A 27740-nucleotide genomic window follows, 5' to 3' on the forward strand; every position below is an offset into this window, starting at 1 on the left:
TTAATGGCAAAGTAATGGAAGTAGACAGTGGGCCATTGACTCACTGCCTGGTCTTCTTGAGAATCATCATCGTCATGATGATGTCAGCCAAGATACTCCCCTCGAAAAGCAATGTTTGAGAAACTGTTTGAAATACCGATGCTGGTGTGGGATGAGGGAGGGATGGAAGAATTGTTCCAAAATTCGAAAAGTTATCGGAACTATTCTTGGGATAGAAGTGATTCATGGGCTTCATTGTTGCGCTTGTAGGAGAAGTGTCTTCGGGTTTAGTAAATAAAGTTTGGCAAACTCGTAAGTTGGGTAACACGTGTAAGGCTAAAAAGGGAATAGAAAAAATAGGTAAACCTGAGTCAATTTATGGCACCACATGCTTCAAATATAACTAGCAGATAGTTTTACTGAATTATTAATTGTTCCTAATTTTGATTTTTTTTCTAATTGATAAAAATTTGTCTGTTTGTATTGAAGCATTTGAATGCGTGCATGAAATCCCTTCCCAAAATTTATGAAGCCTTAACCCAAATTGTAGGCCTATGAAGTTTTATTCATTTATAAACTGACTCCACGATTCCTCGAATTATTCATTATTTGATTCACTGATTCATTTATTCGCAAATTCGCTGATTTTCTCATTCACTTATTAACACATTCACTAATTATACGGTACGATGATTTTCCCAATTACCAATTTGCTGACTCAATCAGTCACCAATATGCCAATTATATATATATTGAATAGCCAATCTGTTTTTTTTTCTTTTTCCTATCTCGTAATTTTCTAGTAAAATATGAGCATTTAAATACATAATATGCTTTTAATGGCCTATTTTACAACCTGACAGTTTTAAGCAGATGAGTTATTTATTGCTTTACAACATCGCTTCTAGAGCCTTTCTAGAGAGCTTTCAAGACCTTTCTGGAGAGCTAGTAAAGTGCTGGCATCCTTTATCACCTTTATTTCGCTATCTTATCACCTTTATTCAGCATAGTCTGAGTAAAACACCATGTCTGATCATTGTTGTTGTGCAAGTTAATCTTGTAATACTGATTATTTATGCCAATGGCGAGAGATATTTTTAACAGGATAATGCCTCCAGCCATGCTGCAGGTATTGATGTGGGGAACTTGATGAAGACTTTTCAATCTTGATTTGGTCTTAAATGTTCAAAGGTCTTAAACCCCTTGAGAATTCGTAAGATTGAAGTTGAAAGCATCATATATAATCTAGCTCCACAATCATTCAGACTATTTTATTTTATTTTATAACCGTCGTTAAGCAGCCGACTGAATTTTTAGTTTACGACTGCCAGCATTCAACTCCGTATCCTTGCAGTTTTTAACCCAATCCAGAAGACAAGGGAACTCCTGAATCAAGTAGGGGGAGAAGTTTGCCTTTGTGGAGGACTTTTTGATGGAACTAACCCGCATTTGGGTTACATGAAGAGGAAAACCACGAAAACCTCCCACGGTTAGCCTGACGGCAAATGGACTCTAACCCATGATCCGTCCACCACTGAGGGTATTTTACGTCAGCACTGTGGTCGGTGTGTGCTGGGTGCGGAATTAGTATCGATCAGCCATTACCGGAATTCGAACCCGGTTTACCTCATTGAAAGAGAGCGCTCCACCCCTACTCCATTCAGTCTATTAGAAAAATCTGAGTCTAGATTCTAGAACATATGCCCCCAAAGGTCTATCAACATCTCATGCTAAAAAGAATCAAGGCTGTATTAAAGGGAAGAATGTAGACAAACGAGATATAAAGGTGGCGGTTCTAATAAATTGGCGGTTCAAGTAAAAATATTGATATTACATTTAATTGCCTTAACAGAGCTTTAAGTAATTTAAAAATAAACTTATCTTATATAATTGCAAACTTCGAAGTCTGGAATCTAGAACACATGTCACAAACAGCCCATCAACATGGAGAACATGCTGAGAGGAATCAAGGCTGTATCAGAAGAAAAAAAGATAGACAAACGAGATCTAGAGGAAGAGGTTCTAATAAATTGACCTTTCAAATAAAAATATTGATGTATCATTAAACTGCCGCAGCAAACATTTAAACAATTCAAAAACAAAATTATCTAACCTAACCATAAACTGCAAATATTTTAATTTATATCGGTGTGTTTCTCACAAACTAATTATAATAAATTTCCTTTTTAATTCAGAATTCACATTAGAATTTCCTTTTTGTTTCGAAGAACGTTAAAATTCTATTTTTCTTTTCAATAGCCTATGCCGCGAAAGGTATCGATTACTCCATCCAAATATCGATACAGAAATGAGAAGGAAACAGAAATCGATGCCTTCAAACTTCCACAGAGAAGAAAGAAAAAGTAAAAACTTTAAACTTCCCCCTAACAGATCCAATTGAAAAACCAATGTAGAGTTAAACGCCTTTCTAAAGCGAGACCCATTTTATTCTACCGGCGGCCGACAAATATCTTTTAAATATGTCCATTAGAGGTCCGAGGAATGAGTTGTAGCCCTAAGTAGGCCACATTTGGGCCCCCTTCTGACCCTTGCCGCCTGGTTAAGCTCGTCTTCATTCCTCGGGAGTTAAGCGAGGCGTGTTTTTGCTATTGCCTACCCCCTATCCCCCTATTCCTCTTTACGTGGAAAGGTGAGAAAGATGGAGATCTGTAGAAAGGGGATCCTATACCAAATAAATTTCTGATTTCCCAGAATTGCTTTGATGTAATTTTTATTCTTTGTTTAAAAGCAATCAAGCAATAATTTCCTAATTCCGAACAGCTACTAATAAGATAAAAGTAGCAACACTTCTTACATGGATAGTCTCAAAAGTAAGATGTTTTGTTTTAGAAGTATTATAGTTGGTACGTTTTTCATAATATTAGGAGCATTTTAAAGGTTAAGTTTTTATTTATTTATTTTTTGTATAATCACCACTTTATACGGCACATTTTTGTAAACGTCAAGACTACCTTAGTTTGATTACACCATACCAGCTCCCCGTCATGTTCTCCAGAAAGTCTTGAACCTTATCTTTCACCTCATCAAAAAACAGAATCTCCTTCTGGCCAAATGTTCTTTTAAATTAAGGAACTGTGGCGAAAGCCATTAGATCCAGATTATGGGTCAAGAAAATTAAATCCAGACAATTGGGCAGGTGTATTATGATGCTCCATTGAAACTGTTGAAGGAAAGTGATGATTTGATGGACATTGTGTGGGAGAGCATTGTTTTGAAGAATACTTACGCCTTTGCTCAACATTGTTGTTATCTGGTTTCCAATTGTCTTTCCGAGTTTTATCAGCGTCTCTACTGGCATACAATCGAGTATCGTTGACATGAACAATTCTACTCTGGGTTGAAATTGGAAAACAAAATTTTCTCGAGTTCATGGTGGCGAAGAGCTTTGAGGGGGTAATCATTAAAAAGCTCTTATATTGTCTAAAAAATGTATTAGTGGAAGCTGTGATCATGTTAAAAACTGTCATATTGTCTAAAAATTTAAAAATTAAACATCTGGAGACCAATTTTTAAATTTTTTCTTTTCTGTTTCATCCTCACTGTATACTCCCGGGTAAATACAAAAAACAACGCAAGTGCTCCACGATTTTCTGGATCGAGTTCAAAATTACTAGGCAACGAATTTGAACAATACTAGTCGTAAACCCGAAAATCGGGTCGGCTGTTAAACGACGGTTATAAAATGGTTGTAAAAAATAAAACTTTACAATATATGTCTCTCTATGGATTTCACATAGCTCAAAGTGGTATCTTCATCATCAAACATTGTTGAAGTCTATCCTACCAAGAATGGTTAGCGAAACTCCTCTCTCAAAAATGATAACGCAAGAAATTTTTCCTTGACTTCACTTAACAAATGATTGATAGACATTAACAAAATGTGATTCTGTTTGATACCATGAAAAAATAGAGTTCATCCAACCTCTTGCATGGTTAACCGATACAGCAAAATAGATACGGAATATGTCCCGGTTATTGCGTACTACAATTGACATTACCATTGTAGGATTTGGGCAAAACAGTGTCCTGGCCGGAGATCCCCGTTACCCGTTGGTCAAAAGCTCTCTTTTTGAAGGGGTACACTCTTAAGTTACTTTCGTAAAAAAAAGGATGCAACGTTGAATAGCTCTTGCCATCTTAAAATAATAAACCGACGCAATTATTCAACTAATTCAATTATTTTATTATAATCAATCGATAATAACCCTTTAAATTAAATTTAAATAAAAACTAATCCATTTTTTAAAACATGTTTAAATTTAACTTCTTCAACCTATATTATATTCAACTCTTTCAACCGCTCCTAAATATTTGTCGCTCTTTGCAATCCAAGAGTACCATTTTTGGCTGAAAATTATTTTTTAAATTCATAATTTGATACGCCAAGCTCGAACCACAGACAGAACACACTACACCTTCTGGCCTCATTATAGCAAGTCAATTTGCACGGTAAATGGCAACCTCGATAGTTAACTGAAGAATGGCTCAGAGGATAGAGCGTTCGCCTTCCAATGAGGTGAACCGGGGTTCGATCCCGGCGATGGCTGGTCGATACGAATTCCGCATCCGGCTTGCACCGATAGCTGTGCTGATGTGAAATATCCTCAGTGGTAGACGGATCATGAGCTAGAGTTCCATTGCCGTCAGGCTAACCGTGGGAGGTTCTCTTGGTCTTCCTCTCCATGTAACGCAAATGCGGGTTAATTCCATCAAAAAGTCCTCCACGGTGGCAAATTTCTCCCTATACTTGATCCAGGAGTTCCTTTGTCTTCTGGATTGGGTTCAAAATTACAAGGCTACGGAGTTGAACATTAGTAGTAAATAAAAAAAATAAAAATTGAAAAAAATTAAGTGAAGAAGAACAAATTTAAGTTTAATATAAGTGTCTTATATTTTTGGTTCATATATATCTCGTTATATTGATTCCTTCAAAATGAAATTGAAGAAGGCGACTTGATAATTTTAATTATCATTTTCTACTTAAGTAAATATATCATTTGTCATTATACAAATATTGTAAATGTTATCAAGGCATTTACTAAAATTATATAACCTAATACCCTCCAATTTTTAGAAGAAATATACATGACTACCTCATTCTGAAAAGCAGTGGTACCTAAAAGGTTTTCTGCGGAACCCTAGGATTCCGTCTAAGGGTTACAGGGGTTCCGAGAGTTCTTTTCAAAACTAGATATGATTTTTAAAATCAGCAATATTTCCTAATAAATTAATAAATTGTCATTTTTTATAATCATAGGTCGCTGGTTCGATTTCGGCTCAACGGACCAGAATGTGGGGGAAAACTAACATGAATTAAACTAACAGCCATCAAATAATGAAATAAAACTAAATTGCGAAAATAAACTATTTATTAAAAAATAGAACGTCGAACATACTTGAACTTCCAAATAGTTGGGAAAAGAAACTATGCGCCCTGAAGATTGCATAAATGCTAAAGTAATGAAAATAAAATAAAACCTTGAAGAATTCGACGATTGAAATCTATGGCAAACACGCTATATGAAATCGCTAATCCAACTGACAAGCAGACAAAATATTCTAGTTAGCAAGAGTTTCAGAGCACATGCGTTACAAAGCAACAAATAACAAATATGAAAAGATTTCTTCAAACAAGTTATTGTAAAATTATTCATCTACGGCTGAACAATAACCTATCAATAATTTATTTTTTTATTTCTGTTATTTCTAAGAAATTATTTAAATAAGTGGAAAAAATAAATATGTTTAAAAAAAGGCATGTTTATTCTAATACAATAAATTAAATAAATTGGAAAAATATCTGTATTTATAAAAAAAATTGCTTTAGTATATTTCAAGTAAATTGCTATAATAAAAATAATAAATTGCTTTAGTATTCATATATCAAACTTTTTAATTCTAAAATTTCTTCTCGGCAAGTTTTCCAAATCGTTAAGCATTCTCAATTTTATAAAAGTTCTTTTTCATTTCCATTATTTTAATGAAAACTATAATTCATCATTTGCATGCGCCAAAAACAAATTCAAAACTTAACAAGATGCTGTTGTTGTCCTGAGTACTCAACACTGTCTGACATAAAATCTATTTTAAAAATATTATGAATAAAACAATGAAAAACTTTCATTCTTCACATTGAATATTTTCAAAATAATTAGTAGTCTTTCTTTGGTAAATATGTTTATAATTGTCTTTATTTATAAAGTCGGATTTCCGGTAAAACTACAGTAATCATTTAGAGTTTCATAGCTTAAAAAAGTGGAAAACACTGCATCTCAGTGAAAAATATATCCAGATCGCAATTAGTTAACAATTTGTCACCAAGCAGCTACAGTGACGTGTAAAAATCTCCGGCCCGTCTATTTTTTACAGCACCTTTTAAGTTTTGGGCAGTTAAAATTAGAGAAAAATAAATAATTCTTATTTTATTTATCATTATAACCAAATTTAAATAATATCATATTATTTATTAATTATTACATTTAAGACGATTCATAAGCATTAAAACTAAAACAAACTACACAGTTTTGTGTTCAAATGTATCCTGATAGATTAAGTTTTTAATTTAATTTTTTTTGAAAAATTAAAGCTTAAATATAACAAGAAAAAATGATATAATTGTTAATATTATTAGCCATTATTAATATTTTATAGCCATGCAGTTTGCAGACATCACAACGAGACGTCATGGACTCAATAGGATTAATAATGCACGAAGCTGGAATTTTGATATCAAAGCTTGGATTAATAGGTTTTATTTGATTAATGATTCTTTTTTAGCGCTGTTATAGTTCTTATCTTATATCGTGCAATATAAAGGTGTGGAGATTGACTTAGCCGGCATAAAAAAACATTGCTTTTACGTGTAAATCATTGCTTCACAAGCTTTGAGGTGCTTTGCAGATACAATTGAAATGTTCAATATTGGGTCATAATTTGTTCTTCATGTATCAGAAGACTGTTACGTAAAATATACCAACACAAGAAAAGATCCATAGTGAAGTCAATGGACCACTAACGGTAATTACAAATTACAAGCAATTACAAATAGTAGCGAAAAATTACAAAAGTGTACCAATAATTTCAGTTTCTGTCTAATAAAGGATATCACGTGTGTTACTGTCATTATTTATGGGATGAATAGACTTATTAATTTTTTTTAATTTCTTGCAATACTAAGTATTCAATATTTTTTGTTCAATTAAAAAGCTTGGAGCAATGTAGCAATATAATGATAAGTCACATTTTCAAATGTTTAGGAGGGCATTTTAGAAGAAAAACATTACTATTCTACTGTTTCCTGTGCATTATCCATTTATTGTGTCATTATCCAGGGGAAATTCCGTAAAACTTGTCAAGTATCTAAGTTGAAAAAATACTAAGAAAAAGTTTGATCTAAAAATTTCTTACTTGGAAAAATTTAGTTTATCACTATATAGCACCATAAGCTTCAATTGAAGAAGAAAAAATCGGCAACTAATTGGCTATAGTTAAGGAAATCTCCACTGATGTTTAATGCATGAAAAGCAATTAAAAGCTATTATGCATAATAACTGTTATAAAAAGCATGCATAAAAGCTGTTTGATTCACGAGATATCTATATTAGGAATTTTTAAAGTAAAGCATTGCCGTAACAGCAGATTGGGGGCCAGGGGGTCATGGAGGTAAGGACTCCACAATTTCGTGATCAATGGCTAGATTATGGAATTGTGGTCAGCATTGCGCACAGGTCACCCTTACTTCCCAGTCAAGTTAGTACCCAGCGTTCTGAAGCTCGATGGATTACAAGTCACCACTGGGGATCGAACCCCTGTTCTTCACAAAGACTTCCGTGACCTAATTACTGACTCAACCTGTATCTAGGATTTCAGCTATAGGATAAGTGCAGACTAATTTCAAAAATTTATGCTTTTTATTAAATCGTTGTTTACTTATTTGCTTAAGAACATTCAAAATTTTTCGCATAGTCCTAAATGAGCATTTGCGTGATTTTTTTCCCATGTAGAGCTAAAACAATAGCATTAAAGAATTTTAAATGATCGAATTACATCAAAGGAACAAGCGAAGCCTTTGTAGTGTATCTACCACAACAAAAAATAATTCCAATTCACTAGTATATGACATGTTAACCTGATTCTACGGTGGGGTACCTTTTCATAGATGAAGGTTGACATTGTCGATAGCAACTCCTTTTCCCACATTGGTGACCCGGAAATGATGTGAACATGCCCACCTTGACAGAAACTCACACTTCGATCTGAACACGACTACTTCGAAGGATGGTCCGCATTGAACAGTTGACTTGCTACGTGTGACTGTGACATTATCCACCTCCTCGTTCTGTTGCTACTCAATTTCGATCACACCTAACGTATAACGTATACTGCTAAAGGCAACGCAGGAACAACCACGACCGTGAACTTAATACAGCTCTCACGATCAGCAACAGTACGGTGATCTTAATACAGCTCTCCCGACTTCTCACAAAACTGCAATGAATCAACTAGTGGTATCCGTTCATTGAATTCTATCACAGATATGATTCTGGTGGGGGGGGGAATTGTAGTGCTTCTACCACTACAAATATATAATTCCAATTCACTAGTATATGACATGTTAACTCGATTCTATGGTGGGATACCTTTCCATAGATGAAGGTTGACATTGTCGATAACAACTCCGTTCCCCTTACCTTCAAAATTATGAAAAGTTTACCATCGATGAGAAGTTCATTTCATCGATGGTGAACTTTTAGTATAAGAGTATAAGACTACTAAAAGGGTAACCTTATATCCTAAGGTTACCCTTTTAGTAGTCTTTTAGTAGTCTTTTAGTAGTCTTTAGAGTACTTTTTCACAATTAAAATTGTCTCGTTAATATTGACTGATGCTATGAATACTAGACTTATTAGTGGATTAAAAGCCAATTGTTTAATAATTTTGCAAAACGTTTAAAAAAAGAGTTTATTATTAGTGAATTAAAAGTCAATTGTTTAATAATTTTGCAAAACGTTTAAAAAAAATTTATTATTAGTGGATTAAAAGCCAAATGTTTAATAATTTTGAAAAACGTTTTTAAAAAAAGTTTATTATTAGTGGATTAAAAGCCAATTGTTTAATAATTTTGCAAAACGTTTTTAAAAAAAAGTTTATTATTAGTGGATTAAAAGCCAATTGTTTAATAATTTTAAAAACCTTTTTAAAAAAAGTTTATTATTAGTGGATAAAAAGCCAATTGTTTAATAATTTTGCAAAACGTTTTACAAAAAAGTTTATTATTAGTGGATTAAAAGCCAATTGTTTAATAATTCTGCAAAACGCTTTAAAAAAAAGTTTGTTATTAGTGGATTAAAAGCCAATTGTTTAATAATTTTGCAAAACGTTTTACAAAAAAATTTATTATTAGTGGATTAAAAGCCAATTGTTTAATAATTTTGCAAAACGTTTTTAAAAAAAAAGTTTATTATTAGTGGATTAAAAGCCAATTGCCTAATAATTTTGCAAAACGCTTTAAAAAAAAAGTTTGTTATTAGTGGATTAAAAGCCAATTGTTTAATAATTTTGCAAAACGTTTTAAAAAAAGTTCATTATTAGTGGATTAAAAGTCAATTGTTTAATAATTTTGCAAAGCGTTTAAAAAAAATTCATTATTAGTGGATTAAAAGCCAACTGTTAAATACTTTTGCAAAACTTTTCAAAATACAGTAGATAAAAACCCATAGATAGATCAAAATTATTGTCTTCATCATCAATAATATTGAAAATAAAGCATTCATGTTAAAAAAAAAAAGGGATCTAATTTAATAAAAGATTTAAAATTGAATTATTTGTATCATTTATGGAAATGCGTCGCATTTTATTTGTTTCTCAAAATAATTAAATGAAGGAATAAACAAATGAATAAATAAAAAAAATATATCCTATTTTATTGATTTATTTGTTTATCTTTAATAATAAGTAAAAAAAAATTAATAAACGGAGATAATTAATAAATTAATAACTAAATAAAGATTGTGAAAATACAACTATTGTGTTTTCGATAATTAATTTTTACGGTATAAAAAGCTATGCAATTTTCGCGTTTGTTATAATCAAACGGTGTTATAAACTAAAAGTGATGCAAAAATGAAATTATGAAACTTCCCTAAAGTGTCTTGTTGTCGGATTTGATGGTAACACTTAAAAGAGGATAACTGGATTGGTTGCAATCGTAAAAGAATAAGACGTTGCATCATAACTTAAATCATATTTATTTTATAAGTGGAGATTGATAAAATAAATCATTCAAATTACGCCATTAATTCATGCAGCTTTCATAACACAATTTCATGTCTCACAAAACTGATTGAGGAATGTCTCTAATATCTTCATACTTTGCACTTTTCAAAGGGCACTCCGAAATTAAAATTAATGAGTCGAAAGTTTAAATTTGAGAATATTTTCCAAATTATAAGCTTATCGGGAACTAAAACTCGTTTAACAAACTTTAAAATGTATGTTTGTGTGAAGTTATCTCTCTGTGATTAGAAACAGAGAAGAAAGTGTTAAATTTGTGCCGTGCATAAATTAAACTAAACGATTTGAAAGATCAGATATATTGCTTCAAAACATATTAAATAAACAAACATGCTATGCTTCAGTTCTGTAAAAAAAAAAAGTCAGTGTTGTAATATAGTATGATAGAGAGAAACACAGCTATGCAAAATGAAATTACAAACAAGTTACAGTACGAAAAATGGGTAATTGACCAATAAGGTAAAGGAAATAAGCTTGAATAAAATAAACGTAAGGAAGAAAAAAATTAAATAAAAAAAATCAACAAAAAAAGTTGTTATCTCCTTATTACGATCACTGGTCACCCATTGGTCAAATGCATTTTCTTTCTGGATTGACGTCACAACACAACATTTCAAATCATGGGTTGCAAAATCTGTCTCAATTGATGCTTGTCGTCAGATTGATTTTCATATCCAGCCTATGTACGTGTTTCAAGACGTCTCAAAATACTTTTCGTTCTTCAGCATTCATATTTATATTAAAATAATCGTCAAGCCAGTAATTATATGTTAATAATAAAAAGAATATTAAAAAAACTTTAAATTATTATCATGTAAATACATTAAAAATGCCTGCTGGTGAAAATCAAAAGAGAAACGACAACGGTCACCATAGCAACGCATGCAACGACGACGCATGCGCACTGCTTACTATTACTCTTGAACACAGTTGAAAAGTATATGAACGCCATCAAATCCAAACCGAGACCCATTTTGCCAATGGGTAATAAGTAGGGGTAGTGTAAGAAACCCAGGTTTCTAACCATTTGGAATAAAGAAATATAAAAAGGTCCTTAGCTGAATTATTAAAATTTTTCAGAATGTGAAATGCTTCCTGGAAATCTAAGTCAGTGTTTGAGGAGCAACGTGAAATGATTTTAGTGGAAGACAACTAAAATCTTTTATTAGAAGTCCAGCTACGTAGTGCGATAGAACATAGTTTAATTATCTTGATTTTAAACATATCTTTTACGCTCTATAAGTCGATATTAAAAAGAAACGTTTTTTTAGAGAGATCCAATTGTTTTCGAAAACATCGCTTATGACTGAACTCCGCTAAGCTCTTCATTTAAGTTTTGTTCGTAGCAAAAAACCACAAAACCTCGCACAGTTAGACTGTTTATATAACATTCTTAAAATTGATGTCTGTACATGAGGTGTTTAATGCTTACAGCTTACGGTATAATCTGCATTTAAAGTTAATGTTTCGACTATGTAAACAGAAAGAGATATGAGAAAAAAAATCCCTTTCAAATTTTTAAACCATCAGCAACTAAATAGAAATAGACTTTCTTTTAAAAATAGATTTTTTTTAAAATTCAAATTTCGTAATTTTAAACAAAAATAAAACAGCCTTTGCCCACTAAGAGGCTACAAAGCCAGTACTAGTGGTAAATTATACTAATCAGAAATTAATATTTTCGAACATAAGTGTAAACGATACAGAAATATAAAAAAAATTATATTCCAAGTTTAAAATTTAAATCAATTCCAAGTAAGACACGTTTCATTATCAACGAAATTGTAATGTTACAAAAGGCGAAAGAAAAAATACATATTCCGGACAAAAATGAATTTAAATAACAATAAAACGGGGATTACAAATATTAGAGTAGAAAGAGTAAAATAAACTTTTCGCATTTTGTATGACAGTATTGGAAAAAAACGCTACAAAAAATATTTGGAACTTAAGAAGTTATTCTCCCAAAATTATTTTATTTTATTTTATAACCGACGTTGAACTGTTGATCCGACTATCAATGTTCAGCTCCATAGCTTTGAAATTTTGAACCTAACCCAGAAGACAAGAGAACTTATCGATCAAGCATTGAGACAAACTACCCTTCTTGGAAGACCTTTTAGAAGAACTAACCAACATTTGCATTACTTGGGGAAGAAAACCACAAAAACTTTCCACAGTAAGCCCGACAGCAATGAGATTCTAACCCACGATCTGCCTACTACTGAGGACATTTTTACAATAGTACTGTGGTTGGTGCCAGCCAAGAGCAAAATTCATATCAACCAGCCACAGCTGGGATTCGAATCTGGGACACTTCTCTCTACACAAATGCTTTATCCCCTGAGTCACCCTGGCTATCTCAAAATTATCGATCACAAAGTGTTTTGTGTTATAAATCGACTATGTTCTGCATTTTTTTACTGTCATTCTAGTCGTATCGCTCACCATTTACGCTTCTCACGGAGGTTTTTGAGTGGTAAAAATTTCTATTTAAAGAACAACGAAAAAAGTGTAAAAGGAATTCAACCACATTCATTAATTCATTTTTTTTAAGCAGTATAAATCTAGAAATAGCAACGAGCGAACCAACTCCTTTCCGAAGATAATTTATTCACAGAGTGGTCAAAAGAAGACAACTGAGTAGGCTATGCATTTTGTAATGACACAGTTTTAACAACAATGATATGAGAATATCAATTTCAACTGCATCGAAGTCCACAACAATAACTTTTGTAACGAGCTCGCGGATGAATTGCCAAGGAATCCACAACAGAAATTACCACAAACGTATATCCATTTTAAGCAACAAAAATTAAAAATGACTTTAACCCTTTCCTTTTCGCTCCCGTGAAAATGACGGGCTGAAGTTTCGCCCTCTATTTCTCGCTCCCGTGAAATTTCCGGTCTTGAGTGTTCAGTAGTAACGCTCCAATAAGAATAAAACCAATTCATTTCTTTTGCCGGAGAAGCATTTTATTTCTCATTTTACACACCAGATGGCAGAACCAGGATATTTTTAAGGTTATTGTAGATAGTTAGTTTATTTTAAACTAGATGTTAGCACTAAACAAATACGTGCATTTGGCAAAATAGGCACTTTTATGACCGTTCTCTTGAAAATTAATCGATCGTTAAGGGGTTAAAAAAATTAACTGATGAGAAGGGTTCGAAGAAAATACTGGGAGCTGATTGTTCGAAATACTTACAGAAATTCCTATAAAAGATGCTCCTCTTTCAAAAGAGGAACATATTTTTCGTAAGCTCATAAATCTTCCCCTAAATGAGTTACACTTTTTTAACTTAATTGAATAAAAAACTGCCCCTGTGGAGAACTAGATTCTCCAGATCATTACTTAACAGACTGTCCCCTTAAAAAATTCCTGGCGCACAAGAAAATCATCCCCAGAACATAACATTACATGGAGAAAAAAAATTCGTATAAACCCTTTGTTAAAAACTAAAAACAAAAATCTGTGAAAATTTATTCGAACTAATGAACGGTTATTTGAAATCTGATTAATTGCACTTCCACTTAATTTGTCTCCTTTTGCATTTTACCTTTCCTAAAAAAGAGTTCTCAAATATTACTGTCTAAATCATACACTTGTGACTATGTATTGTTTTGCGTATGGCCATTCTTTTTTTTCTTTGTAGTCTTGTTTTATCGTGTTTTGACAAGTTAATTAATTTATGGTTCAAAAATCATTCTCTTACTACTGTTTTATATAACTCTAAATATCCTCTTTCATTTTATGTAACGCAGCATGTTCTACTTTTTGCTAATAACAGAGATTAGTTTATCTTAAATAGTTTTTAATCTTTAAATTCACTACTTCAATGCTTAAAAATCGAAATTATTTCCAAGCACTATATTAGACTTTCAGAGCACTATATTAGAGACTATATAGACATTCAAAGACAAACATTTGTCCGTCTCTGAATGTCTCTGAATTTGAATGTCTTTGTTAATCGAAATTTAATAACAACAATAATTATTTTAAAATATTTACTGAAATTTGTGTATTTCAAAAAGGAGTCTCAAAATCTTTTCTAAAGATGTTATTAACAATTCTTTTTTTTAAAATCATAATACAAAAGATAAGTGTATGAAAAAAAGAAGTGTATGAAGAACAAATATCACAAAACAGTTTCCTCAAAAATGCCCCCAAATCCTTGATTACTGTTTTCGCCGATGAAGTAGATAAAAACACATCCGATTTTGATTGCTCAGATTGTCATGATGTTTTTTAATTTACTTATTTCTTTTTGAAAAAAAAATAAACATTTAATGCGGAAAGTGTTTTTTCTGGGACTAGTAAAACTGTAGAGAAGATAATTACTTCATGTGAATTTAGTACATAATATTCTTAACTTATTATTAAAAGAAAAATTGTCAGCTACTTTTTCACTGATATTCACTGAATTTTTAAGTGTCCTATGGAGTTTACATGTACATCCGGACTTACCAGGAATGATATAATGTAAACAACTAAACAATGGATATCATAATTAAATCTAGCAATCTTTGGGTCAGAAAGTAAAGCTCCAACAGGCTTTCGAACTTCAATATACATGGTCTTATCCCATTTCCCTCTTACGGCCTTTTCGAAATTCGATAACTAAGAAACAGTTTAGCAAATTTCGCTCCAATTGTATACTTAGTCATTTAAAGTCACATACTTCAAAATTATGTAGACTTCACAATTCAAAATCTTTTTTGGTTATAAAGTAAAATTATAAAATAAATAATTACTAAAAAAACATTTTTTACATGAAATTATCTTTGGATAAACGATTTTTTTGTTTTTGTTTAAATGTTCCAAACAAGAAGTTCAGTTTGAATCAATTATCCTAGATAAATATTGCAGTGATGTTAAAGGTACTGACACGTACTGAGTTTCAAAGTTTTAAGGCAAAGCTCAAATATATTCAGATTAAAATACCAACAACATTAATGAATTGTTACAAAAAAAACTAAGCTCAGTGGTGCGACAGCCCCTAGAGGGCCAAAGCCTACTGTGCCCTTCTCAGTTTTCTTGACCTTGAGCTCTGGGATGCAGGAGCAGATGTTCCGGTTAGGTGGTCAGCCGAACGAGAAACTCCCAGTGTTTAGTTCCCAAGCATGCTTGGTACTCATTTACCGAATCACTGAAGGCTGAGTAAACCTTGCCCGGCCCGTGGATCGAACTCAGGATCTGCTGCAAGGGAGCGCGAAGCGCCACCGCAATGAATTGTTACAAATGTATGCTACTCTTTATATAAATTCTGTGTTTGCTAAATCTATCATAAATAATAAATGTTTAAAAATAAATTTTTTTGGCCGTTTCTAATTTCCCAAATAGTGTAGTTTTCATGTATTATTCATATATTTTTTTCTTCATATAATCTTAAATTTAATATTTTGTGTGATTTTTGCGTGAAAGTGAAACTTCATACCCCCATGAGAAAATTTAAAAGAAAAAGAAAATCCATTTAGTGAAAATAAAATTCAAGTTGATTCATTTTGAATCAAAATTTTTTTAAAAAATAAAATGAAAATGTGGGGAAAATTGTCACTTACCATTCCTTATTAAATTTTGTGCGAAAGGTTTAGGTAGTATCTCAAAATTCCATATAGCAAAAAAACATGACATGTCATGTGTATATAGCGTTTAACAACATAAAATATATTAGCATCATTATTTGATGTTTGAGATTCAGTTACAAAAACAACATATATATCTAGTATGCAGATTATGCTCATCAAAAATCACTTGATCATTGCACAAGACCGATCTCATAATTTTCTAATTACAAAGATTTGCGTTAAAAAATAAAATTCAATTCTGTTCATGCCATTCTAATAAAATTTAACTCACGAAATGATTTTTTACTACAATTCCAAAGAGGAAAAAAGAGATTCTTATGAAGGAAAAGTTAGAGATTGGTATCTAATCTCTAACCACTTCCATAAGAATCTTTTGCCAGAGATAGAGTAGGAGATTATTATTGTGCTAAAACCAAAATTCAATGAAAGATGCTGATTTCATAAATGCTGTATTCTAATGGAGAACCAAGACATCTATCAACGATTAAAAACTGCAAGTTTTGCTAAAAAAATATTTAACTCAGAAACTCAACTGAGAATTTAAAAAAATTAAATATTAATTCAAAACATGATCAAGGGCAAATTTTTACGGGTGAAATATAATGTAATTTAGTTCCTATATAACTCAATTTATTGTTATAACAAGAGTTATTCAGGATGATAACTTTATTATTATTGTTGTTGTTCACTGTATATATTTAAAACATACCGTTAGTGTGTAATTCCAATAAATTTTACGATTAGAAATTTACACACTAACGGTGTATTGTAAATATGTACAGTGAACAACAGCAATAATAATAAAGTTATCATCCTGAATAACTTTTGCTATAACAATCGGATTTTCACAAACTAAGGGCCAATCTTAATGGTTCAAAGGGGTGACCTCGAAAATGCTAGTTATTCAATGCTATCCATCAAGTCACGAAAATGTACTTTCTCTGATTAAATATAACTTTTATTCGATTGAATTAGAGTTTTGGCCCTCAAAATACGCGGAACAGCAATCTAGAAAAAAAGGCTCAAATAGTATATGTGGGAGAGCAGTTGGAAAATTGGGCCCCTTAACTTGAAATTCACTTTTTTGCGTATTTTGCAATATTTTAGGATTTATTTTAAAAAAGAAATTTAAATTATGACACTTGTATATCTAATGAGGTCATATCCATGCAAAAAAAAAATTTTAAATATTTCTTATTACTCTGTTTAATAAGAAATATTTATAGGGATGAAAACATTGAAATTGTAAGTTATGAAAATTTTTATACAGAAATTTAAACAAATGATAAAATGCAAAATCTGAATGAAATTTTTAATTGAATGAATAATTCTTGAGAAATAGAAGTTTACATGACACCAATTTTGAAATTTTGTAACTCGGAAGCTATTTTAGTTAAACATTTGTATTTTATTATTAGCACTTTTGTATACATTTAGCAAGTATAATGGCACTAATTAATCAGCATATTTGGAATCACGCCTTTATACTATTGAGAATAAAATAGTTCAAGAAAAAACGATCATTAGAACAATAAACAAAAATTATTCAAGGTGATTTTTTATTTTTTTTGATAACTGTAGATGTAAAAGAATTACTCTGAAATACTCTTTCACGTGGATTAAAATTGACATAAAAAACATACATACCGATGACGAGACGCAGAAAATTAAGGAAGGTCAGGAATTATCCAGTCATTTATTTTTCTGCAGTTTCTGCACATTCACATAACGATATAGATCTAATTCAAAAACTCTTTTTTTTCTCACTAGTCCCATAATGAAACAGTTTACTTTTACTCAAGGCTAAATATGGTAATGTGACAATAATGCCAGCTGTACTATACTGTCCAGCTATTACATTTCCAGTTAGGACATACATAGCATTATATAGTTTCGTGGTACTCGTTTAGTACATCAATAAAGTTAAGGATGTTGCGGGTTTTATCAAATTCATTCTGCGAATACGAATTTACATTATGTCATTAGATAGGTTATAGATATAGACATAAATTGTGATTATTAATTGACACTCCTAAACCAAATTTTATTGGACGGAGATAAGCATCACTTGATTAGACTTCATATTTTTTAACGATTCAGCTGAGGGCCGGATTAGCCTGGTTGGCAGGGCGATAGACTCACGTCCGTTAAATCGAGAGTTCGACTCCAGCCGACCGAAGACTCCCCGTGCAGTAAATGGTTACTGGAGCACGTTAAATATATCGGGTCACAAAGTCCTCCGATTTCTCATAGCAAATTATACCTCTGGGGGTACTGAATTGGAGATTGATCGTTCTCTGGTTCTAGTCAAATTGCGATCTGTGGATGGATGAATGAGTCCGGCCTATAAACAGGTGTGACGTATGGTCTGGCAGAAGTCAAAGTTTTGGCCATAGATGGCGCCACTGAGAATCAAGAACAATCGCATCCTTTGCCATAATGGCCAACGACAACAACAACAACCATTCAGCTTTGCACCGGAATTTAGAAAATGACCTAAAGTTATTCCTTCTTCCCAAGATAATATTAATATTTTTGAACACTTGATATTATTCTTAATAGATTGTTGTGATTCGACATACTGAGTTCGTAACGCTTTCGATCTATTTTACAGGTGAAGTAACTTCCGGTTGTGACGTTTTTGCGCTAGGTTATGTGCCCGAGCATACTTCTCTCATAACGCTGTATCAGTTAAAATCTTAGTAAATTACAAAGGTGGGGAAAACAAATTCCAATTTTAAGCTAAATTACAAAGAAATGGAATGGTAACAAGATCACTCAAATACGCAGTTTTGGTAATATACTGACTGAAATTTCTAAAACTAAGTAAAGTTTAAAGATTTATCTTCTTATATATTAGATAGCAATAAAACAAAAGCAATACGAACGTAATATAAATCTTTGGAGTATATTCTTCTTAACTTCCTTATACGGTGTGCTTTAAATGACAACACTTAAGATTAATTTTTAGAATAATCGTGAAAGTGAGATAAAAACAGTGAATAATAGGGATTGCAAATAAATATTTAAGCAAAAACAAAAAAGTTTTTCGGATCTAGTATTAATTTTTGTTAATGATCAAAAATGCTAAAGAGAACAGTTTGTCCAAGGATTGGAGAACATTTTTTTATCACAATCTTTAAGATTAATCTTCAATCTAAGGTTTTAGAATGCTTTAATCCCTCCTTTAGTCTTATTCCCCTCAATATTGCACATTCCTAAACGAAAAAGTTTTTTTTTAGATTATTCTTTTAAAAAGATTCTAAAAATATTTGCTATGCACAGTTATTAAGGAAGCCCTTGGCTTAAATAAACTGATTTTAAATGTTTTTAATCCCTGCTTTGCTCTCTCTGACATCAATATTGCAAGCCTCGGTAGTCCATAAGTATTTTTACCCGGTAAAGAATTTAAAAAATACAAGCTAGGGGCTTTCTTTATGGAAATATGTGAACCCTGGAACAGTGAAGCCTGCATAAGTTGACACCTGCGAAAGTTGTGGTACATTGTTTTAAGTGGGTCAATTTAGAAAGGTGGTCAGTTTATGGAAGGGGAAGATTCGTTGTTTCTATTTTTATAAATTCTTATATCATATTATTCTTTTTTTGTTTTGTTATGTTATTTATTTTGTTATGTTCTTTAGTCTAGTTCTTGCAATAGAGCTCAATAGTTTTTCCATAAGGTCAACTAACGAAGATGTTTATATTAGCTTTCAATATTATTTCACAGATTCAGTGAAATTTTAATGCATAACATAATAGCATATAAATTTTACTGAAAAAGTTTTTTTTTCCCAATCAACTTGTGAAGGGTTTATAATAGCATTATATAACATCCTAAACACATTTAAGTTATTTTAGAGGTGAACATACAAGACAGGTGTTCAAGTTATAGAGAATTCTTTTAATTGTATAAGATAAACTCATTTCTCGATAATAGAGGTCAACTTAGATATGTGGAAAGCTTGTAATGGTGACCAACTTGACTAGTTCCTTCTACTGCATAACTGTCACTCTCCGTAGCTATTTGCAGAATATGCACTCGTTTTTTAAATGAGTATGTTTATTTTTACATCAATAATTAAGGGCTAAAAATTATTTATCAATGTTTTTATTGAAAATATAGCTTGTTTACTTTTAATGCAGGTTGGTAAAAAAAATCAAGCATTTAAGTAAAATAAACTAGAACAACAAATACAGTAAACACTCATTCAGTTTTAATGAAAATTTATACAATATAGAATTTAACAGAAGAAAACAAATTTTAGTTTTTTCTTTTTCGCTAATTCAAAGCCCTTTAATTAAAACCGTTTTAAATCGAAGTAAAGAAACAAGAGTATCATAAAACTCAGGTGAATCAGAATTCGACAAAACAACTCCGTATTGCTTAACGAATTCAGCGATTGCTTTTGCACTTTGTCAATAGAATTGGAGAGAGAGCAGAGAGAGAGAAAAAAATCTCAAGTCCAACGTCTTCTTACAAGGGAAAAATCTCAAGAAATCCCCTCCCGCCTTTCCTTTGTGAGATATAAGACTAGTACGAAAGTCCGGAAATGTGTTTTGGAAAGATCCCCCGTACCATACGGGATGCTAAGCCGGAGCTTGTCACACTGAAAACGCATGCGCCGCTGCACTTCCGCAGCTAGCAATAAGGCTCGAAGAGGGCCCTTTCCAAACCTTTAATATCGTTCGGAGAGGACCTCCTCTTCCCCATCCTCCGCATCCCTTCTTCCCGCTCTTGAGCTTCCTAGGATGTGTGTGGGGGGATGCTGGGAGGGATAGCACCGGGGTTTTCACGAGCAAGAAAGCAATACCCATTCGGGCGATATGGCTTATTGCCGGGCACATGTTGCCCCCGGAGGGGGTGTGCACAGCCTGCCGCTCTCCTATTGGTTGGTCGTGCAGTGGCAGCTTTTGCAAGCTTCAACATAGATGAACTGACATGGGACTCGCCAAGCGAGGATGGTTTTGGAGAAGGGGGGAAGCGGTGCAATAAAACGTGGACGGCGTGCGGGATTTTTCCCTGTGAATTTTTTTCAACAATTTTTTTTCTACTTTTATTATTATTGTTGTTGTTATTTAAGGAAAAACTTCTGAAAAAGAAGAGAGCGGGTATTTTTTTACTATTTTTTTTTTATTCCTTCTTTACTTTTTCTTTTTTCTTCTTTGAGAAGTTGGGGATAACTAGAGAGACCTAGGATGAAAAAGAGGAGGAGAAGAAGAAAAAAATAATAATAAATAATTTTTTTTTTTATTTTTCCTTCACTTCCCTATTTTCTTTTTATTTTTCTTACTCTCATAGTTTCGAACCTAGTTTTTCACTTGTTCTGTTTCGCTTTTTATCATTTTCTTGCGTTCTTTTGTGCCGTCTTAAAGGTTTCATGTAAGAGGTGCCTCATGATATTTTTTTTTCTTTTTTTTTTCTACATCGTACCTTCTTTAGCCTTTTTTTCTTCCTTCTTTACCTTCAGCAGAACAATTTTTGTTCGCCTAGATACCCTATTCCAAACTAGAAAAGAAATACCAAAAAGAATTTAACTTTTTTCCCCTTCTTTTGGACTTTTCTCATATTCCTTTCATTTAATTTATTCATTTTTTTTCCTAAGGAATTATTTTATTTCATTTTTGGAATTCTCAGCGCTATTTTTTCAGAGTAGACTTCTGTTTTTGAAAAGGCAAATTTAATTTGAATTACAGTTTTTAGAAGAATCCGCAACGTGAAATGAAATAATAGTCAAGATCATTGAAACCACTTAAATGAGAGGAATTGTTTAATGAGAAATCAGAACAAGTATGAGAAGAGAAAAAAATAAATTATGAGATTCTATTAAATAGTATTTCGATACCTATATTTTATTTCACTTCAATGCATCTTTGTTTTTGAAATCAAGATTATTTCCCTCGCTTTCTTGATAAATAGCATATAAGTTCAACGTAGTTACATGAACCCAATATGAAGTAATATGAATGAAAACTAACTTTATAACTTAGATTCTAAATAAAGTATCAAAGAATTAAGAAAACTTAGCTATGTGTTTTGTGCTTGTAGCAGTAGCATGTGAAGTTTCAGTGGAGTATATCTTTTCTATATGTGTTGCTCCAAGAGTTATTCCTTGTTACTAGTTAGTTTGTTGCTTGTTATTTGTGAGTTTGTTGCTTGTTATCAGTGAGTTTGTTGCTTGTTATCAGTGAGTTTGTTGCTTGTTGAGTCTTGTTAAACGCGTGTTGCTTCATGTTTTTTATGCATTGCCTGATTTTGGTTTTGTACCTTTATAACTTAGACTCTTTATAAAATATCAAAGAATTAAGAAAACTAAGTTATATTTTTGTACTTGTAACAGTAACACGCGAAGTTTCACTGCGTGCAATTTTTCTATATGTGTTGCGCCAAGAGTTGCTTCTTGTTACTAGTGAGTTTGTTGCTTGTTGCGTCTTGTTACACGCGTGTTGCTTCATGTTTTTCATGCATTGTCTCATTTTGGTTTTCTACCTTCATAACTTAGACTCTTTATAAAATATCAAAGAATTAAGAAAACTAAGTTATATTTTTGTGCTTGTAACAGTAACACGCGAAGTTTCACTGCGTGCAATTTTTCTGTATGTGTTGCGCCAAGAGTTGCTTCTTGTTATTAGCGAGTTTGATCCTTGTTACGTCTTGTTATTCATGTGTCGCTTTATGTTTTTCATGCATTGCCTAATTTTGTTCATGTATTTTGTACCTTCAGAACTTACTCTTAATAAAATATAAAAGAACTAAGAGAAACTAAGTTATGTTGCTTGAGTTCGTAGCATTAACATATGAAGCTTCATTCTAGCACAGTTTATATGTGTTGCTCCAAGAATTGTTCCTGTTATTTATTAGTGAGTTTGTTGCTTATTGCGTCTTGTTACTCACGTGTTGCTTCATATTTTTCAGGCTTTGCCTCATTTTGTTATGTGTTTTGTAATTTTACACCTTTGACTCTTTACAAAATATCAAAGAATTACGAAAATTAAGTTGCGTTGCTTGTGCTTGTAACAGTAGCATGTGAAGTTTTTTTCGAGCACAGTTTTTCTACATGTATTGCTCCAAGAGTTGCTATTTATTATTAGTGAGTTTGTTGCTTGTTGAGTTTTGTTACTCGTGTATACCTTATGGTTTTCACGAATTGCCTCATTTTAGTAATGTGTTTTTCGCTTTCTTAAGTAAAGCTTCGTCTACTGATATTTAAGTGTAGAAGCTACAGAACTTAATTTTTCTTTGTTTCATTAATGTTGTATAGCTTGTGTTAAAGTTATAGAGATAGTTCTCATGCAAGCAACAACTAATTTTTATACCATTTACTTGAAATAAAATTTAAAAAGAAAAAGGATGACTAAATTGCTAGTATACATACAGCAGCAAACATATGAAGTTATATCTGAAGGCAGTTTTCGACTTGTTGCTCCAAGAGTTGCTTTGTGTTATCCGTATGTTGTTAATGACTTCTTGTTATTCGCGTGTCTCTTCGTGTTTTTCAATCTTGCCATTTGTTTGGTTATGCTTCATTTTTTACACGCTTAATAAAACATTCTGTGATGCTGCTTGTGTGTACAAACTGCGTAACTTAATTTTTCCTTTTTTTATTGTTTATTACATTTGTTAAAGTGGTTACGATAGTTCTAATGCAACCAACAGCTATTTCTAGACTTTTAACTCGAAATAAAATTGAAAAGAAATAAGAAATCTATGTTATTTTGTATATAACAGTAGCACGAGAATTTATGGGTACGCAATTTTTCGACACGTTGCTCCAAGAGTTTTTTCATTTCTTCGGGTGTTGCTTTGTGAGTTTTTTGATCCATGAAATTTTACCCGTTGCTATTCAGATGCCCAAACTATATAATTCAGTTTTTGTTTCCTCAATATTTCGTTGTGTGTATTAAAGTTGAAAAGATAGCTTCCATACGATCTGCAACTATTTTGTCTCAAAATTGATTCTAAATCAGATTGTAAAGAAATGAGAATGGCTAAGCTTTAACAAACATGAAACAACATGATTTGTTTATAAGCATAACAACAACTGCTTTTTCTCTAAAACAACTAGGCAAATTTGAACGAAATTAAGTTTAAGCATAATTTAATGTGAAATAAATAAAATAAATGTTAAAAAATAAGTAAATAAATATTCAATAGTTATATTACAAACGCATAACCATGTGTAACATTCATCGGATACGTAAGGCATAAAACTGCGGTTACAGAATCTAACAAAAATGTGCTAATGTGTAGTATGGTCCCACCTTCCTTCTCAAAAGTATTGTCTTCGCATCGTGATTTTCATACTAGAAATTAAGGAGTTCTTAAAACAAGTCACATTTGTTGTATGGTCACACTTGAAAGCTATAATGAGTTAAAGAAATGAGAATACCAAGACCTCATATTGATACAAGTTCAATAGTCGCGCTTTCGCAAATAACGTTATCACAATTTGTATCATAAAGCAAATGCTGATGAGCATCCAACCACCGCAACTGCACATGATTTTTTCTAATTTTGGAAACACTGGTGACATAATAAAGTGGACTCAGAATTATTAAGATACGATTGTCGTGGTTGTCACACATTTACGTCACACTAGAGCTGCACAATGGGCTATTTCATTTCATTTTATTTTATTTTATTTAATATCCGTCGTTGAACAGCCGACCCAATTTTTTGGGTTTACGACTACTAATGTTCAACTCCATAGCCTTGCAATTTTGAACCAATCCAGAAGACAAGGAAACTCATGGATCAATACCCCCAGAGGTATTGATTTGTTATGGGAACATGGAGGACTTTGAGACTCGACAGATTTAACGTGCATCAGTCACCCTTTACTACACGGGGTGTCTTAAGCAGGCGAGGATCGAACCCACGAACTGTTGGACAAGGACACAGTGCCCTACCTACCAGGCTATCCCGGCTCACAATGGGCTATTGGCGGGTGTCTGGGAAACATCCCTGAGGATGATCCAAAGACATGTCATCACAATTTTGATCCTCTGCAGAGGGGATGGCACCCCCGCTTCGGTATCCGACGACCTACACGCGAAGTCGAGCACTTTACCGTACAACAGTTTAGCGAGGACCAATACCACACATCCTTGGTCCCAATGCACACTAATCCAAGTGTTCACCCACCCGAACACTGACAGAAGCCAGTGATGCTCGACTTCGGTGATCTGGTGGGAACCGCGTCTTAACGATCAGTCCACAGCAGGATAAGACACGATTGAAGAAAGTGCAATCTGTTATACTCCCAACTTTCATCCTGGTGACACGAGCCCAAGTCAAGTCTTAACGAAGATTCTGGCGACTAATATCAAGTTGAAATGAAAATTAAGATTATTATCAAGTACACTGACCATGCGGTCTTGCACCATCAAACAAATGTTTTTCAAAAATAAGAATATTTTTTTAATGTTTTCTAAAATAAGAATATTTTTTTAATGTTTTTTAAAATTGGAATATTAGAGAATATTTAAAATATGAATATTTTTTTAATGTTTTCTAAAATAAGAATATTTTTTTATATATTTTAAAATAGGAATATTAAAGAATATTTAAAATAAGAATATTTTTTTAATGTTTTCTAAAACAAGAATATTTTTTTATATTCTTTTAAATAAGAATATCAGAGAATATTTAAAACAAGAATATTTTTTTAATGTTTTCTAAAATAAGAATATAATTTTCATGTTTTTTAAAATAAGAATATTAGAGAATATTTAAAATAAGAATATTAGAGAATATTTAAAATAAGAATATTTATAAGCGATTTTACGTTTATCAAATGCAAGTTGTAAAGGACAAAGCAGACTTAATTAAATTTAACTTAAGAAATATATTTACAATAATAAAAGGAAGAATTAGTCCGTTTTTTATTGAGTCGCTCTTATAATTTTGAGTAGCTGTTATAATTTTTTAGATAACGGTAACAGGCAACAATTTTCAGCCCCAAAACATAATCTTTTTTTAAAAAATTCAATTTGTTCATACGGAACAAAAGCGTAAAAACGAAATTTTCTTATAGAATTACCATAATGTAATGTTGCAAATTAAACTCTGGGCGTTTTTAATTTTCATTTATTTAGGAAATATATCATAATATCGGTGTTTGTGAGCTTACATCATATTTAATCAAAATTAGGTTTCACTGGGAGTTTTTTGCGAGATTTTTTTTATAGATTTTTATCTTTGATCATTTATATCCGAAAAGTACAAGAAAAAAAATGTTATTAGCATGTCGTTCCTGAGTAAGTATTTTGATATTTATTCGAAACCATTGTTTATTAAGTTTAGACATGCACTATTGAAAGATGTTTCTATAAACTTAAATAACATAAATTAACAATAATTGAATCAAGAAAAATAGATTATGAACAAAAGTGCCAATTTATCGGGAAAATTACTTGATTGTGGGAAACCTTGAGAGATTTTCGGAGAAGAATGGTATTGATTATATTTATTCTTTATTTTGATGCGTTGAACTTCTAAAATTTCTTTTGCTTAATCTAATACCGTAAAGTTACCGGAAAGGGTAACAAATATGAATTTTAAGAAAAATAAAGTTATTTTAGATTTTTAGTTATTTTTAGATGTTCCATTTAGTTTTGAGAATGATTGCTAATATCAGTTAACTGATATCGGTTCCACAATTATTTACAATTGTTTTTACCTCTGTGTTGAATTAAAAAACTATAGTCTTTCATACGACAATATTCAGTTAGTTTGTACTGAATTACAAACTTATAAATGGTAAATACTAACGAATGATAGATACCTGAAGCCAATGAAAGATAATATAAAAAAATAATAATGCGAAAAATAATAAAATAAGCTTTCATGAGAAGTTAAACTGAAATACATCTAAAATAGCATGGGTGTAAATATCAACATGAACTAATAAACAAACAAGTTTCGCTCTATGCTAGTAAGTTAATTTTACATTTTTTCTTCAAGTATTAGGAAGTTTGAATTGCAGGATTCATTAAATGCATACAAAGTTTATCAATATCATACTAAATGAAAAATATTACAACTGTTTGAATATACTTATCTTTTTCGTAAATACAGATATTATTAATATTACAATATAAGTATATAGAATTATCGATATAATTGTAGAAACTTACTGTGTTTGTTTGCTTTATCCTAGTAAAAGTAGGTTCACTTTTTTTAAAACGATGGTATCTTTCAGTTTAAAAAGCACGTAGAAGTTGATGCAAAATACAATTTTTTCAAAATCATAAAACAAAAGGGTAGAAATCCTCAAAAATGCCATGCTTCATGTTTTCAGAAACATAACCATTTGTTTATTTACTCATTGGTTCACATACATGCAGGCTTGAGTTCTCAAATACGTAAATAAGCCTTTCTCAAGTAGAAAGACAGATAGTGCAATTCGGAGAAATGAAAATACAGCCTGGGTTAAGGAGGGATTCGAACCCACTACCTCCACGCTGCAGAGGTTTTGGTGAGCGATACCGCTTGCTAGGGGAGGCCCATAAACTTTTGACAAGTGATTGAATGATTTAAATGTTTCATACACACCCGCTAAACACATATTTCGAGTTGCCATAAAATTAAAGTTCCGAACTGTTGCTGTCCAGCAGTGGACTGGTCGTTCCCAGCAGATCACCGAAGTCAAGCATCACTGGCTGTGGTCAGTGTGCAGGTGGGTGGCCACAAGGATCAGTCTGCGTAGGGATCGAGTGTGTGCGGTATTGGTCCTCGTTAAACTGTTCTACCGTGAAGTGCTCTACTTCGAGAGCTGGGCGTTGGAATACCGAAGCTGGGGTGCCATCCCTTCTGCAGAAGATCAAAATTGTGATGGCCTGTCTTCGGATCATCCTC

The 27740-nt window shown here is 32.1% G+C and overlaps 1 long non-coding RNA gene across 1 annotated transcript in view; it reads right to left on the minus strand.

The window, feature by feature from the left end:
* The window catches only part of LOC139426348 (uncharacterized), a 186892-nt gene extending 159648 nt beyond the window's left edge, over window positions 1-27244 (minus strand). The window contains exon 1 of the long non-coding RNA XR_011637600.1: window positions 27020-27244. This is a non-coding gene — a long non-coding RNA (uncharacterized lncRNA). The remainder of the gene's footprint in view (window positions 1-27019) is intronic.
* Window positions 27245-27740: the final 496 nt, after the last annotated feature.

This window comes from Parasteatoda tepidariorum, chromosome 8, assembly GCF_043381705.1.
Source record: "Parasteatoda tepidariorum isolate YZ-2023 chromosome 8, CAS_Ptep_4.0, whole genome shotgun sequence".
Classification (NCBI taxonomy): domain Eukaryota; kingdom Metazoa; phylum Arthropoda; class Arachnida; order Araneae; family Theridiidae; genus Parasteatoda; species Parasteatoda tepidariorum.